Source organism: Schistocerca nitens, chromosome 2 (assembly GCF_023898315.1).
Source record: "Schistocerca nitens isolate TAMUIC-IGC-003100 chromosome 2, iqSchNite1.1, whole genome shotgun sequence".
Lineage (NCBI taxonomy): Eukaryota > Metazoa > Arthropoda > Insecta > Orthoptera > Acrididae > Schistocerca > Schistocerca nitens.
The window spans coordinates 982,147,904-982,162,653 of NC_064615.1; positions in this window are offsets into that span (position 1 = coordinate 982,147,904).

Consider the following 14,750-nt stretch of genomic DNA (forward strand, 5'->3'; position numbering starts at 1 on the left):
GCGCTAATTACCCACACAATATTCATCGAGTGTCTGGGAAGGAGACCACTTAGTTCCCTTACGAGAAACTTTACTCTTAGTTTCAAACTTTTTCACGCTGACAAAATAATGGAATGGAGAAAGATTAGCGCCGGACGCTGGTGGCCGAGCGGTTCTGGCGCTACAGTCTGGAACCACGCGACCGCTACGGTCGCAGGTTCGAATCCTGCCTCGGGCATGGATGTGTGTGTTGTCCTTAGGTTAGTTAGGTTTAAGGAGTTCTAAGTTCTAGGGGACTTATGACCTCAGCAGTTGGGTCCCATAGTGCTCAGAGCCATTTGAACCATTTTTGAGAAAGGTTAGCGCTGCAGTAAAACTTCATAGTCAGGTACGACGTTTTAATTTATTACTTGTTTATAACTCATTATGTTTGTAACATATTTTGCAGACCATCAATACCACTCAATGTGCCTGCAAAATTATACCACTGTACGACAAACAGTTCAGGGGACATGACATCATAACCATTCACATGTTTCAAAACTTCCATTTTTCCTTAGGGGAACTGTAGAAATTATCTTTACATGAGTCATTTAACAAAACATCTGTGAAGCGTTTATAAACATGTATGTGCAAATGTACATCTTGAATGAAGTGACATGTACTAAAATAACGGAGAAAAGGTTGTTTGCCGGTTGTAAAACGTTAAAAATGCTTTCCTAGGATGACGTGGAATACGCATTTCACCTCATTCAGGAGAAGAAATAAAACATGTATTAAGACAAATTACACCTGACGATGGACCCACAGGGTCCTAAATGCATCGTGTGGTTAATAAAACACGAAAAAGTTCTGACTGAAGGCGTTGTTTAATTCATACCTCCAATGTTTTGAATACAATCACGTTTTAAGCTGCAAAATATGGATAAAAGTAAAGAAAACAATTTATTGAGTTCTTTCCCTTAAAGAGATCTGAATCCAACAACAAGTCTGTTCCGATACTCGGTAATTTCGCATTTTGTTCACAAAACACAGTGTGGAAAGGTATCGAAAGCCTTCTGGAAGTCACTGAACAAGGGATTAACCTGGGCGCTTTCGTGTATGGTGCTGCACATTTCGTGGACGAACAGAGAGCGGTTTTACGCAAGATTTCTGTTTAATCGACATTGAGACATCGTTGTTTTAGACACCCAGCGTGGATATTTTATGAATAAAGACGGTCATCCCTGTTCCACTGACACGTTTGTAAGCGATATCACAATGCACGGCAGAACGGACAGTTGCTGGGGATCGGATTGTACGGCATTACTGGCCGGGCTGTTCGACAGCCAGGTTCAAGTTTTTCTGTTGGACGCCATTTCTGCGACCTGCGCGTGCTATGAAGATGGAGTGAATGATTAGGAAAACGCAAAAACCCAGTCCCGAGCGAAGAAAATCTACATCTACATTTATACTCCGCAAGCCACCAAACGGTGTGTGGCGGAGGGCACTTTACGTGCCACTGTCATTACCTCCCTTTCTTGTTCCAGTCGCGTCTTTCGCGGGAAGAACGAGTGCCGGAAAGCCTCCGTGGACGCTCGAATCTCTCTAATTTTACATTCGTGATCTCCTCGGGAGGTATAAGTAGGGGGAAGCAATATATTCGATACCTCATCCAGAAACGCACCTTCTCGAAACCTGGACAGCAAGCTACACCGCGATGCAGAGCGGCTCTCTTGCAGAGTCTGCCACTTGAGTTTGCTAAACATCTCCGTAACGCTATCACGCTTACCAAATAACACTGTGACGAAACGCGCCGCTCTTCTTCGGATGTTCTCTACCTCCTCTGTCAACCCGACCTGGTACGGATCCCACACTGATGAGCAATACTCAAGTATAGGCCGAACGAGTGTTTTGTAAGCCGCCTCCTTTGTTGACGGACCACATTTTCTAAGGACTCTCCCAATGAATCTCAACCTGGCATCCGCCTTACCAACAAATAATTTTATATAATCATTGCACTTCAAATCGTTCCGTACGCATGCTCCCAGATATTTTACAGAAGTAACTGCTACCACTGTTTGTTCCGCTATCATAAAATCATATAGTCTGGACTATGCGACTCTAACCACTAGAGCACGAGATGCTGACGGCAGCCCGTGTTAGGATGCTGGTACCGTGGAGGGGGACTGTGCGGGAGGGAGGGGTCGAGTTGGCGCAGATTAGAGGCGGCGGCTCCTGTGATCGGCCGCCCGTGGCGGTGGCCACTTCCGCAAACAATGGCCAGCGCATGTTTGCAGGCTACACTGCAAGCGCCCGAGGCGCGCCGAGGCAGCCGTCAGCTGCTAACAACACTGGCGGATTCTCTACACTGAGGTGAGGGAAGTCATACGATAGCGGTATACACAAATACAGATGGTGGTAGTACTGTGTACAAAAGGTATAAAAGGGCAGTGTATTGGTGGAGATGTGTACGTCCGTCTGATCGGATCCTTTCTTTCCCAACGTCCTCCCTATGTCACCAACCATAACACGGATTCCTACACCTTCTACCCACCCGCCGGTGTGCCCCAAGGTTCCGTCCTCTCCCCTCTTCTCTACCTTCTGTATACGGCGGACATGCCGCCGCCTTCACCCCCTGTCCACCTTCTCCAGTACGCCGATGACACTGCCTTCCTTGCACTCGCCCCCACCCTGCAACGCTCCCAACACCTTCTCCAATCACATCTTGACCGGTTCACCACTTGGTGTAACCAGTGGTTGCTCAAGGGCAATCCTTCCAAGACCCAGGCGATCATTGTAAGCAAAACCACCCCTTCCTTCCGTCTCCTCGACTTCTATATCACCATTTATGGTCGTCCTATCACCCTCACCCCCACCCTCAAGTACCTTGGTGCCACCCTCGACCGTCGCCTCTCCTGGACCCCCCATCTCCGGACAATCCAAGCCAATGCACGCTCCCGACTCCGTCTCCTCAAGCTCCTTTCAGGCCGCCCATTGGGTCTGGACCCCTCCACCATCCTCCACACCTATAAATCCCTCATCCGCCCTACCCTCTGCTACGCCCACCCCGCCTGGATCTCCGCCCCTCCAACCTTTTACAAATCCTAGAACGCCTCGCATTCCACCTCGCCTATCGTATCCGCCTCCCCTCCCCCACTCGGATCCTGTATGACCTCATTCCGTTCCCGCGCCTCCTCCTTTTCCTCGAACGGATACGGATCCTCTACCCCTCCTGTAAACTTTGTCCCTCTCACCCGCTTCTCTCTCCCCTCCTCTCCCACCCCCATCCACTGCCACGCCTGTATTCCCACGTTCCACCTGCTCTCCACTCTCCATACCCTAGCCCAAGGTGGCTTCTGCCAACTCCCCCTCCCAGATGATGCCCTCATCCCCTCCATCTACCCCTCCTAACAACTTCGATCCTCCCTTCCACCCCCTGTGTCTTTTCCCCAGGGCACCCTCTCTCCCCTCTCTCCCTCCTCCTTTCCTCCCTCCTTCCTCTCCCCCGGGCTTCCCCTACCTCCCCCTCCCATCTCCTCTGCCACTGGCATCTCATCCCTCCCCTCTCCCTCCTCCCCCCTTTTCCCCTTTGGCAGGTCGACTCGTACCCGTACAGTGAACATTCGCGCGCCGGAGATCATCGCCTAGTGTTTGTGTTCCAGTGTTTCATCGTTTGTGCTCCCTCGTTCGCGTGTGTCATCTCTGTGCGTGTCCACGTTCCTGAACGTTTTTTATTTTGGTCACTGCGCCCATGAACGGCTCCGTGTGTTTTAATTTTGTATGTCTACATTCGTTTATACACAATGTCTGTTTTTCGATTGTCTCCTTATGTTTCTATCACATCTGTGGCCGAAGAGCGGTGAAGGAAGAAGGACCACTAGCCTTCACCCATAAGTGAACGCTGCAATCAGAATTTATCTTACAACGTCTACGACAAGACAGAGAGAAACTCCCGTGCGGAAATAGATAAGAACCCTCACTAGCAATAATAATCTCAGAAACCGGTATAGTACGGTAAGCTAAGATTTCCCGAGTTTCAAAGGATTCCAAACCGGATCTTCCTGCATTGTTACAAGCAACGAAAGCTACAGTTAGCCATCCGTTACCCAAACTGGAGGAAGAAGAAACTTTCATTAAAGAAAAATTTAACTTAGCACCACAAAATAAAGTAGGTCCATGAATAAGAACAAATTGAGTAGTTTTACCAACTCCTCTTATTTCGTTCTTTTTACCCTTCGCAGATGATGTCGAAGCACCAAGCGTGCCGTCCACATTGACAAGTGATTTGTAAACCAGCCGGCCTACCTGTATCAGGTGTGAAAATAACAATAAAGAAAAAAAAGCGGAGATGTGATTTATACTCAGACAATTCACGTGAAAACGTTTCCGACGTGATTATAGCCGCACAACGGAAACTTACAGAAGTTTAAACACGGAATGATAGTTGGAGCTGGATGCATGGGCCATTGTATTTCGAGTCGTTAGGGATTTCAGTATGACGACAGCTTCAGTGTCACGAGTGTGATGAAAATACCAGATTTCAGACATTACCTCTCAGCACAGACAATGCAGTGACCGACGGCCTTCACTTAACGACCGAGAGTAGCAACGTATGCTTAGAGTTGCTAGCATACAACGCACACTGCCTGAAATAACCTCAGAAATCCATGTGAGACGTACTACGAACGTATCCATTACGACAGAGCGGCGAAATTTGGCGTTGATGGGCTATGGCAGCAGATGAAGGACGCGAGTGTCTTTGCTAGCAGCACATCGCCTGCAACGCCTCTCATGGCCTCATGACCATGCTGTTGCATCCCATAGGTCTGGAAAACAGTGGCCTAGTCTGACGAGTCCCGATTTTAGTCGATAAGAGCTGATGGTAGGGTTCGAGTGTGGCGCAGACCTCACGAAGCCGTGGATCCAAGTTGTCAAGGAGGCCCTGTGCAAATTGGTGGTGGTTCCATAATGGTATGGACTGTGTTCACATGGAATGGACTCGGTTCCCTGGATGTTCGGCTATTTGGAGACTATTTGCAGTCGTTCATGGACGTCATATATCCAAACAACGACGGATTTTTTGTGGATGACAATGCTCCATGTCACCAGGCCACAGATGTTCGGGATTGGTCTGAAGACGATTTTAAGACAATTCGAATGAGTAGTTTGGACTTCCGGATTGTCCAACATCAGTCCCATCGTATATTTATGGGACATAATCTATAAGTCAATTCGTGCACGAAGTCGTTCTACGGCAACACTTTCGCACTTACGGACTACTATAGAGTCGGCATGGCTCAGTATTTCTGCAGGGGACTTCTAACGAGTCCATGCCGCATCGTGTTTTTGCACTACTACGGGCAAAAGGAGATCCGACACGATATCAGGATGTATTCCAAATGGTTCAAATGGCTCTAACCACTATGGGACTTAACAGCTGAGGTCATAAGTCCCCTAAACTTAGAACTACTGAAACCTAACTAACCTAAGGACGTCACACACAACCATGCCCGAGGCAGGATTCGAACCTGCGACCGTAGCAGCCGCGGAGGTATTCCATGACTTTTGTCACCTTGGTGTAGTCTCATTTAAATTGGTTACCACGTGAGGTCTAGTGTCCATTGCGTCCCCATTCCCTGAGTGTCAAAGCGTGTCGTGCGCGAAATATTAAATATGACAAGAGGAGCACAAAACTTACTGTATCTCAACAGGCTGACAGTGATCTACCTAGTAGTAGTAAGGTGAATAACTTTGGTTCCCAGATGGTTAGCATATTTCATTAGCACACGCAAAGTACATCTTTTTAAGTTCTTAATATGAATGTGGATGCCACCTTTTCGATTCAGCTTCCTAAATTTACACCCCCACGTGTTTAACTTCCAGGTATCCTATGAGCTTTGAGAAAAAGAAAATGTGCACAAAAATGATTTATTCATGTTCTCTCCAATGTTAGGCTGAAACTGAAAATTAATAACCTGAAATAGGAAAAAAAAGAATGATTGAGAAATCTTGACGGATATCAACAAAAATTTCGTATTAATATCCCCCGAACTGCAGAAACAGGGAATGTGCTTTAACAAAGGAACTAACTAAATACGTAGGAATTACAGTTAGGAACGACCCGAACTGGAAAGAACACAGGAAATATTGTGGAGGAGAGGAACCAAAGACAGCGTTTTTTTGACAGAACATTTAGAAGATGAGGCAGGTCTGCTAAAGGGACTGCCTACACAACGCTTGTTCGTTCTCTTTTTGGAGTACTGCTGCACCGTGTGGGATTAAGGGAATACACAGAGAAACTTCAAAGCAGCCAGCAAGTTTCGTATTATAGAAAAATCTGGAAGAGTGTGTCACGGACGCTATGTAGGATTTCGGGAGTAAATCACTGCCGGCCGCTATGACTGAGCGGTTCTAGTCCGGAACCGCGATGCTGCTACGGTCACAGGTTCGAATCCTGCCTCGGGCATGGATGTGTGTGATGTCCTTAGGTTAGTCAGGTTTAAGTAGTTCTAAGTCTAGGGGACTGATGACCTCAGATGTTAAGTCCCATACTGCTTAGAGCCATTTGAACCATTCTGTAAATCATTAAAACAAAGGCGTTTTTCGTTGCGGCAAGACCTTCTCACGAAATTTCCTCACCAACTTTCACCTCCGAATGCGAAAATATTTTCTTGACGCCGACCTACATTCGGAGATACAATCATCATCATAAAATAAGGGAACTCAGAGCTCGCACGGAAAGATAAAGGTGTTTGTTTTTTTCTGCGTGCTACTCTAGAGCGAAATAAAAGAATTAGTGTCAAGGTGGTTCGATGAACCCTCTTCCAGGCAGTTAATTGTGGTTTACAGAGTAGCGATTTTGATGTAGATGTTCAACTATGGTATCATCTGTAACATTTTGTTATCTTAAGAGTCTTCTCATCTGCTCACGTTAATGGATTTATTGCATTACTTTAAAGATTTGTATTTCTTCACGTCGACTGGCTAAACTTAAAGTTACATAGAACTATTTTGGAAAGCTAAATTTGCTTAGGCTGGGACATGGCAAATATACGGCTATACACAATGTGTCCCAGTTCCGTTAGGACTGATTGTGTGAAATTCCAATCTGCAATGCTATCTTGTGCCGAGTTTTGGCGTTACGATCCTTGAAGATTCAAAAACAGCTGTGTATAAAGTCAAAGCCGCGTTGAAACAGAGTGTATGAAACAGGCCGGCCGGGGTGGCCGAGCGGTTCTAGGCACTTAGGTTAGTTAGGTTTAAGTAGTTCTAAGTTCTAGGGGACTGATGACCTTAGAAGTTAAGTCCCAGAGTGCTCAGAGCCACTTGAACCATGTTTTTGTGTGAAACACTCGTCGACAAATGGAAGTGTGATAGTGAGGCAAAATCAAGTTTTTTTGAGTCCTTCAGCGTTTGTGGGCTAGAATACATCGAATTAGACCAGAATACTGAGAGGCAGGTTTCCCCTTGCTCCTCTATACGATATCCCAGCCCACATAGCGAAGATTGTGCATGAGGTTTTGGCCGGATCTGGCCACAATCGACATCTGGTTGCTTCCCAAACTGAAGATGGCAATGAAAGGACTCCGTTAAGACGCAATAAAAGACATCCAAGAAAACCGTACTGCACAGTGACTGTTTCGGATTACTTTTCAAACTATTTCAGCTGCTTTGATTCGGGGGGAAGACTATTTTGGAAAGAGAGAGCCGTTTTGTGAACATAATTCATGACTGTTATTTTTCATAGAGACTGTCCTAACAGAAATGCGACACACTGTGAATAAACGTGAGAAAAATCTCAAAGTTACGCCCAAATTGGTGGTAGAATAAACTTTTAGCAGCCTAAGACTGCACGTTAGTAATTATCTTCTCTCCAGTTTGTCACATTATAGTGCAGCTTGCTAACTGCAAAGCAGAATACCTACTTCTGCAACTGCATGTGTTCCACACAGCAGAATACCTACTTCTGCAACTGCATGTGTTCCACACATAGGCTTTCAGAAGATAGTCCATGAGAGCACATTTTTTCGACCCTGAAATTTCACACTTTTTCCATCTAATCTGTCGGAAAGAAATGGTACTTTCTGTTTTCGACTGATTTATTTGGCATGAAATACAGATGACCACAGCTACAATATAGCACGGCTGGGGTTCTTCCGAGTGTACTACAGTAGCCCCGTTGTGTAAAACCAAATGCAGAATCGGCAACTCATCATGAGTTTTCTTTTCCAACAGACATATTGTCATGAGATTCCCTTGTGCCTCACGAAGAGTCGGAGGCGGGAGGGGGGCGGGGGGCGGAGGGGAGGCTCATGGCAATTGTTGCAGATGAATGACAGTCACGAATTCTGCAGCCATGCTTGTGTGCTGGGAACCGGCAACGGAATATGTGCTCCAAAGTGTCAGAAGGCTTCTTCCTGCAGCTCGTAAGGGCTGACTGAGGAAGCGACAGAAGAAGACCGAAGACATTATTTCGACACGATTCTGTAAAAGTATGAATCCCTCTTCATTGCAGATCAATGGTGGAACCAGAGCCACACCAAGGAAACGGCATGATATCCCATGAACAACGTGGCTACTAAGAAAATCCAATATGTACAGGGTGGTCAGAAACAGTCTGAAAAGCTTATAAAGGTCTAGCAGGGTAGGCTGTTGTGACAAAAACCTGTTAAGAAAGATATTCGATACTTTGCGCTGATTCGAGTTAATTAACGATTCGAGTTAGCTAACCAGGCCGCTGCGCGCGCAAATTCAAGCGCCTCGCCGTTGTTCTCAGTGTTGATGATAGCACACGAGAGTGTTCATTCTTTTGATCGGCTTCGATACTTACTACTGTCCCATGTCCTATTTTTGTATCACTCTTTTGTTCGGTTTTAGGAAACATTTGGCGACACCGTCTCTGGGGGCCTGTTGAATTTGCACGGCGAACGGCCTGATTGGCTAATTTCAGTACTGAGAAACTTACTGGCTGATTAAAACTGTGTGTCGGACCGAGACTCGAACTCGGGACCTTTGCCTTTCGCGGGCAAGTGCTCTACCAACGGAGCTGCCCAAGCACGACTCACGACCTGCCATCACAGCTTTTTAGTTCCGCCAGTACCTCGTCTACTACTTTCAAAACTTCTATCTGTTATCTTCAAGGATAATTAACTCAGAAAAGGCAAAACGTATCGATTTTTTTCTTAACAATTATTTCTCAGTACAATCTACACTCCTGGAAATGGAAAAAAGAACACATTGACACCGGTGTGTCAGACCCACCATACTTGCTCCGGACACTGCGAGAGGGCTGTACAAGCAATGATCACACGCACGGCACAGCGGACACACCAGGAACCGCGGTGTTGGCCGTCGAATGACGCTAGCTGCGCAGCATTTGTGCACCGCCGCCGTCAGTGTCAGCCAGTTTGCCGTGGCATACGGAGCTTCATCGCAGTCTTTAACACTGGTAGCATGTCGCGACAGCGTGGACGTGAACCGTATGTGCAGTTGACGGACTTTGAGCGAGGGCGTATAGTGGGCATGCGGGAGGCCGGGTGGACGTACCGCCGAATTGCTCAACACGTGGGGCGTGAGGTCTCCACAGTACATCGATGTTGTCGCCAGTGGTCGGCGGAAGGTGCACGTGCCCGTCGACCTGGGACCGGACCGCAGCGACGCACGGATGCACGCCAAGACCGTAGGATCCTACGCAGTGCCGTAGGGGACCGCACCGCCACTTCCCAGCAAATTAGGGACACTGTTGCTCCTGGGGTATCGGCGAGGACCATTCGCAACCGTCTCCATGAAGCTGGGCTACGGTCCCGCACACCGTTAGGCCGTCTTCCGCTCACGCCCCAACATCGTGCAGCCCGCCTCCAGTGGTGTCGCGACAGGTGTGAATGGAGGGACGAATGGAGACGTGTCGTCTTCAGCGATGAGAGTCGCTTCTGCCTTGGTGCCAATGATGGTCGTATGCGTGTTTGGCGCCGTGCAGGTGAGCGCCACAATCAGGACTGCATACGACCGAGGCACACAGGGCCAACACCCGGCATCATGGTGTGGGGAGCGATCTCCTACACTGGCCGTACACCACTGGTGATCTTCGAGGGGACACTGAATAGTGCACGGTACATCCAAACCGTCATCGAACCCATCGTTCTACCATTCCTAGACCGGCAAGGGAACTTGCTGTTCCAACAGGACAATGCACGTCCGCATGTATCCCGTGCCACCCAACGTGCTCTAGAAGGTGTACGTCAACTACCCCGGCCAGCAAGATCTCCGGATCTGTCCCCCATTGAGCATGTTTGGGACTGGATGAAGCGTCGTCTCACGCGGTCTGCACGTCCAGCACGAAAGCTGGTCCAACTGAGGCGCCAGGTGGAAATGGCATGGCAAGCCGTTCCACAGGACTACATCCAGCATCTCTACGATCGTCTCCATGGGAGAATAGCAGCCTGCATTGCTGCGAAAGGTGGATATACACTGTACTAGTGCCGCCATTGTGCATGCTCTGTTGCCTGTGTCTATGTGCCTGTGGTTCTGTCAGTGTGATCATGTGATGTATCTGACCCCAGGAATGTGTCAATAAAGTTTCCCCTTCCTGGGACAATGAATTCACGGTGTTCTTATTTCTATTTCCAGGAGTGTACTTTGCAACACTCATACTTCAGTCGGTTCGCAGATAATCACTGCAAGAAATTCGAGAAAATTTTGTGATGAATAATAAACTTGCTCCCAGATTCCAGAACGGTGCAAGTGCCTCCTCTTGCCCCCCCCCCCTCCCCCCACGAAGAGGACGCCTATGCAGTAGATGCTAGTACATGAACAAAGAACAAGCTTGTCATGGCGTCCAATGCTAAAAGGAAATGGCAATTCGTGCTTCCTCCACGGCTACTGCATTATATGCCGTGGCAGTGAATAACTCGAAAAGAATAAAACGGTTACTGTGGGTGAAAAATTAATGAGCAGAGTGGAGGAGAGAGGAAGCTTGACAGTTCTTTTAAAATAATTTGTTTTAGAGGACGAATACTCATTCGAAATTAATTGAGGATGAACGAGGATAGTTACTGATTTCTACTGAATCTTGTTCATCAGAAATTGACGAAGCAGGAGGCTATGATGAGAAAGTAACTACTTCTCCCGCGCAGTTATCGACTACGCTAACATGGAAACATCGCCGGCTCGACCTCATATTTTAAGGAGAAAAAAGACACACGCAAGATTCGGGCCCAACAATCCACCCCGCGCGTAATTTTGGGCCATAACTTTCTTGTACGACGTTATGCCCTTCTCAAAGTACAGCTTTTAAACTTTTGCGCGCACGGGTTTTTTCCACTCGCTCTGCCCCACTTTAGAAGCCTAACGCCCGATCCCAAAGCGACAGCATAATGGCAACGAGGACTATCCTATCCGCGGGATGTTGAAGGCTAGGGAAGAGGAGAGAATTCTCGTTTTGATGTCATGCACGTATATGTACACCTCAAAGTCAAAATGTATGAACTTAAGCAACCCAAGGCCTATCGCTTGCAAATGTACTTTTACAAAACCAACTTTAAAACCCAAAGAAAATAGCGCAAACGGCGATACTAATGATTAAATAGTGCTCTGCTACTTCTTTAATTTCGCAGCTGATGCGCTTCATTCAGTTACACTGCATTTGTGAATCGCAGCATAAAAAATTCAGTGCAAAGAAGTCTCTGGCGCCCATTACAGGTTCGAAACCGTACACTTTGACACAATGAATAAAGCATGTTAGCCAGCCAGTGTGACCGAGCGGTTCTAGGCGCTTCAGTTTGGAACCGCGCGACCGATACGGTCGCGGGTTCGAATCCTGCCTCGGGCATGGATGTGTGTGATGTCCTTAGGTTAGTTAGATTTACGTAGTTCTAAGTTCTAGCGGACTGCTGACCTCAGATGTTAAGTCCCATAGTGCTCAGAGCCATTTGAACCAATAATGAAATTCTGGGAGGGGAAGAGGAAAACGTAGTCCATTAAGGGGTTGCCTAAGATCCTATGGAAGCTTTAATGCAAGAAGAAGAAGAAGAAGAAGAAGAAGATGATGATGATGGGTGGAGTTGTTGCGCAGATATGAAAGGACTTGCGTAAGTCAAAGTAGAGATTGTATCGATACCAGTCCTCGGACAAAACTTCAACTAGAAAACTGATGATATGAATGTGGTAGAAAAAGGGTGAAGTGTAATTGCCGCGAGAGGGAAGACGTGTCTCGTTTTGGAGGGCCGCTCCGCTGGCAGCAATTTTCCGCCAGTCGCGTCGCAGTGGGTCCCCACTCTGCCCTCGGCAGACGGTGGTTCGTAAAACGTGCTTTATTGGCCAGGGGCGGACGCAAACAAAGTATCCCGAAAGCAGTGCTCTCCCGTCCGGCAGCGGCGCGAGGGACCACTTAGCCGGATTGCAGCCGCCGCGCCTGCGGACTGCGGAGGGCTGACGCGACAGGTAGAGGTCCAGCTACAGACATACAGGCAGAGGCGGCGCCGGCTGCGACAATGGCGTGGCGCCTTCCGCCCGTCGCTATCACGCTAATGCCTCGTCTCAGCGCCGCTGCCGCCCATTCTTTCGTGCGCTGCGGGCCGCGCATTCGTATCTCCTCATCGACAAAGGGAGCATTCTCCCTCTTTCCTTTGTACTCAGCTCACCGGAGGAGATTGCGCCTTCCGTGTGACCCGGTATGACGTCGAGAAAAAATGCAGCTGCGGATCGAAGCAAATGCGCAGACAGCAAGACAGTATTTGAGCAACCTTCAGTTTCGAATACTGGCATAGTCACTCCCTCGAAGTAATACATTTGCTAGTGTGGTAATTTTCCGCTGCAACCAAAATTCGTTTATAAATTAAACACTTATTTGTTGACTATCTGTGACGGCATACTGGAACGTACTGCCTCTGAATTTTTTATTTGGAAAGTTGCTGAGAAAAATTTACCAACTCACCAAGGATTAGCAACTAACGTCCGTTATTGGTACTCTCCTGCAGAACAGAAGATTCCATCATGGCTCTGAGCACTATGGGACTTAACATCTGAGGTCATCAGTCCCCCAGAACTTAGAACTACTTAAACCTAACTAACCTAAGGACATCACACACATCCATGCCCGAGGCAGGATTCGAACCTGCGACCGCAGCAGTCGCGCGATTCCGGACTGATGCGCCTAGAACCGCACGGCCACCGCGGCCGGCAGAAGATTGCAAGTCTCTCTCCATGGTAAGAAGAGCAGATGGCGCATACAAAAGAATGGCTTACCTCAAGGCAGTGTGTTCGCCCCTGTGCTCTTCAATGTTTAAAGTAATGACCAGCCCATAATGGAAAATTCCAGGCTTTTCATCTATGCTGACGATACTGCAGTGGCTCCTCAAGGAAAGACGTTTGTGAAAGTAGAGGAAAAGTTGACTTCTGCGCTAGAAGTAAGAGTGATTTCAGGTGTGCCTCAGGGAAGTGTCTTAGGACCGTTGCTATTCACAATATACATTAATGACCTTGTGGATAACATCGGAAGTTCACTGAGGCTTTTTGCGGATGATGCTGTGGCATATCGAGAGGTTGTAACACTGGAAAATTGTACTGAAATGCAGGAGGATCTGCAACAAATTGACACATGATGCAGGAAATGGCAATTGAATCTCTATGTAGACAACAGTAATGTGCTGCGAATACATAGAAAGAAAGATCCTTTATCATTTAGCTACAATATAGCAGGTCAGCAACTGGAAGCAGTTAATTCCATAAATTATCATATAAGGTTGATCGTCGGTAAAGCAGATACCAGGCTGAGACTCATTGGAAGAATCCCAAGGAAATGCAGTCCAAAAAGAAAGGAAGTAGGTTACAGTACACTTGTTCGCCCACTGCTTGAATATTGCTCACCAGTGTGGGATCCGTACCCGATTGGGTTGATAGAAGAAACAGAGAAGATCCAACGGAGAGCAGCGAACTTCGTTACAGGATCATTTAGTAATCGCGAAAGCGTTACGGAAATGATTAACTCCAGTGGAAGACTCTGCAGGAGAGACGCTCAGTAGCTCGGTACGGGCTTTTGTTGAAGTTTCGAGAACATACCTTCACCGAGGAGTCAAGCAGTATATTGTTCCCTCCTACGTATATCTCACGAAGAGACCATGAGGATAAAATCAGAGAGATTAGAGCCCACACAGAGGCATACCGACAATCTTTCTTTCCACGAACAATACGAGACTGGAGTAGAAGGGAGAACCGATGGAGGTACTCAAAGTACCCTACGCCACACACCGTCAGGTGGCTTGCGGAGTATGGATGTAGATGTAGGTGCCTCCTACTACAAAGCCAATCATCTAAAGCCAAATCCCAACAAGACTCAGGTGTGCGCATTTCACTTGAAGAATAGAGAAGCTCGGCGGGAACTGGACGTTACATGGCAAGGCAAACGACTGGAGCGTTGTTCAACAGCAGTATATCTGGGTGTTACCCTTGAGCGAACTCTGTCCTTCAAGAAATATTGCCATAACACCAGGCTGAAAGTTAGTTCACGGAATAATATCCTGAGGGAGCTCACATCCACCGCCTGGGAGCAAGTCCTCCCGTCCTTAGAATTTCGGCTCTTGTTTTGTGTGTGTGCGCTGCAGAGTATGCTTCACCTGTATGGAGTGCATCCACTAAGACCAAACAGGCAGATATTGCAATCAAAGAGACCGTCCGAAATTTGTCGGGATGTATGAAGCGAACTCCAGTCGATAAAATCTACCCGATTGTTGGAATAGCTCCCACTATTAGAAGGGCTGTTGTTGCTGATGTAGCGAGGGCTAAGCAAACCTATG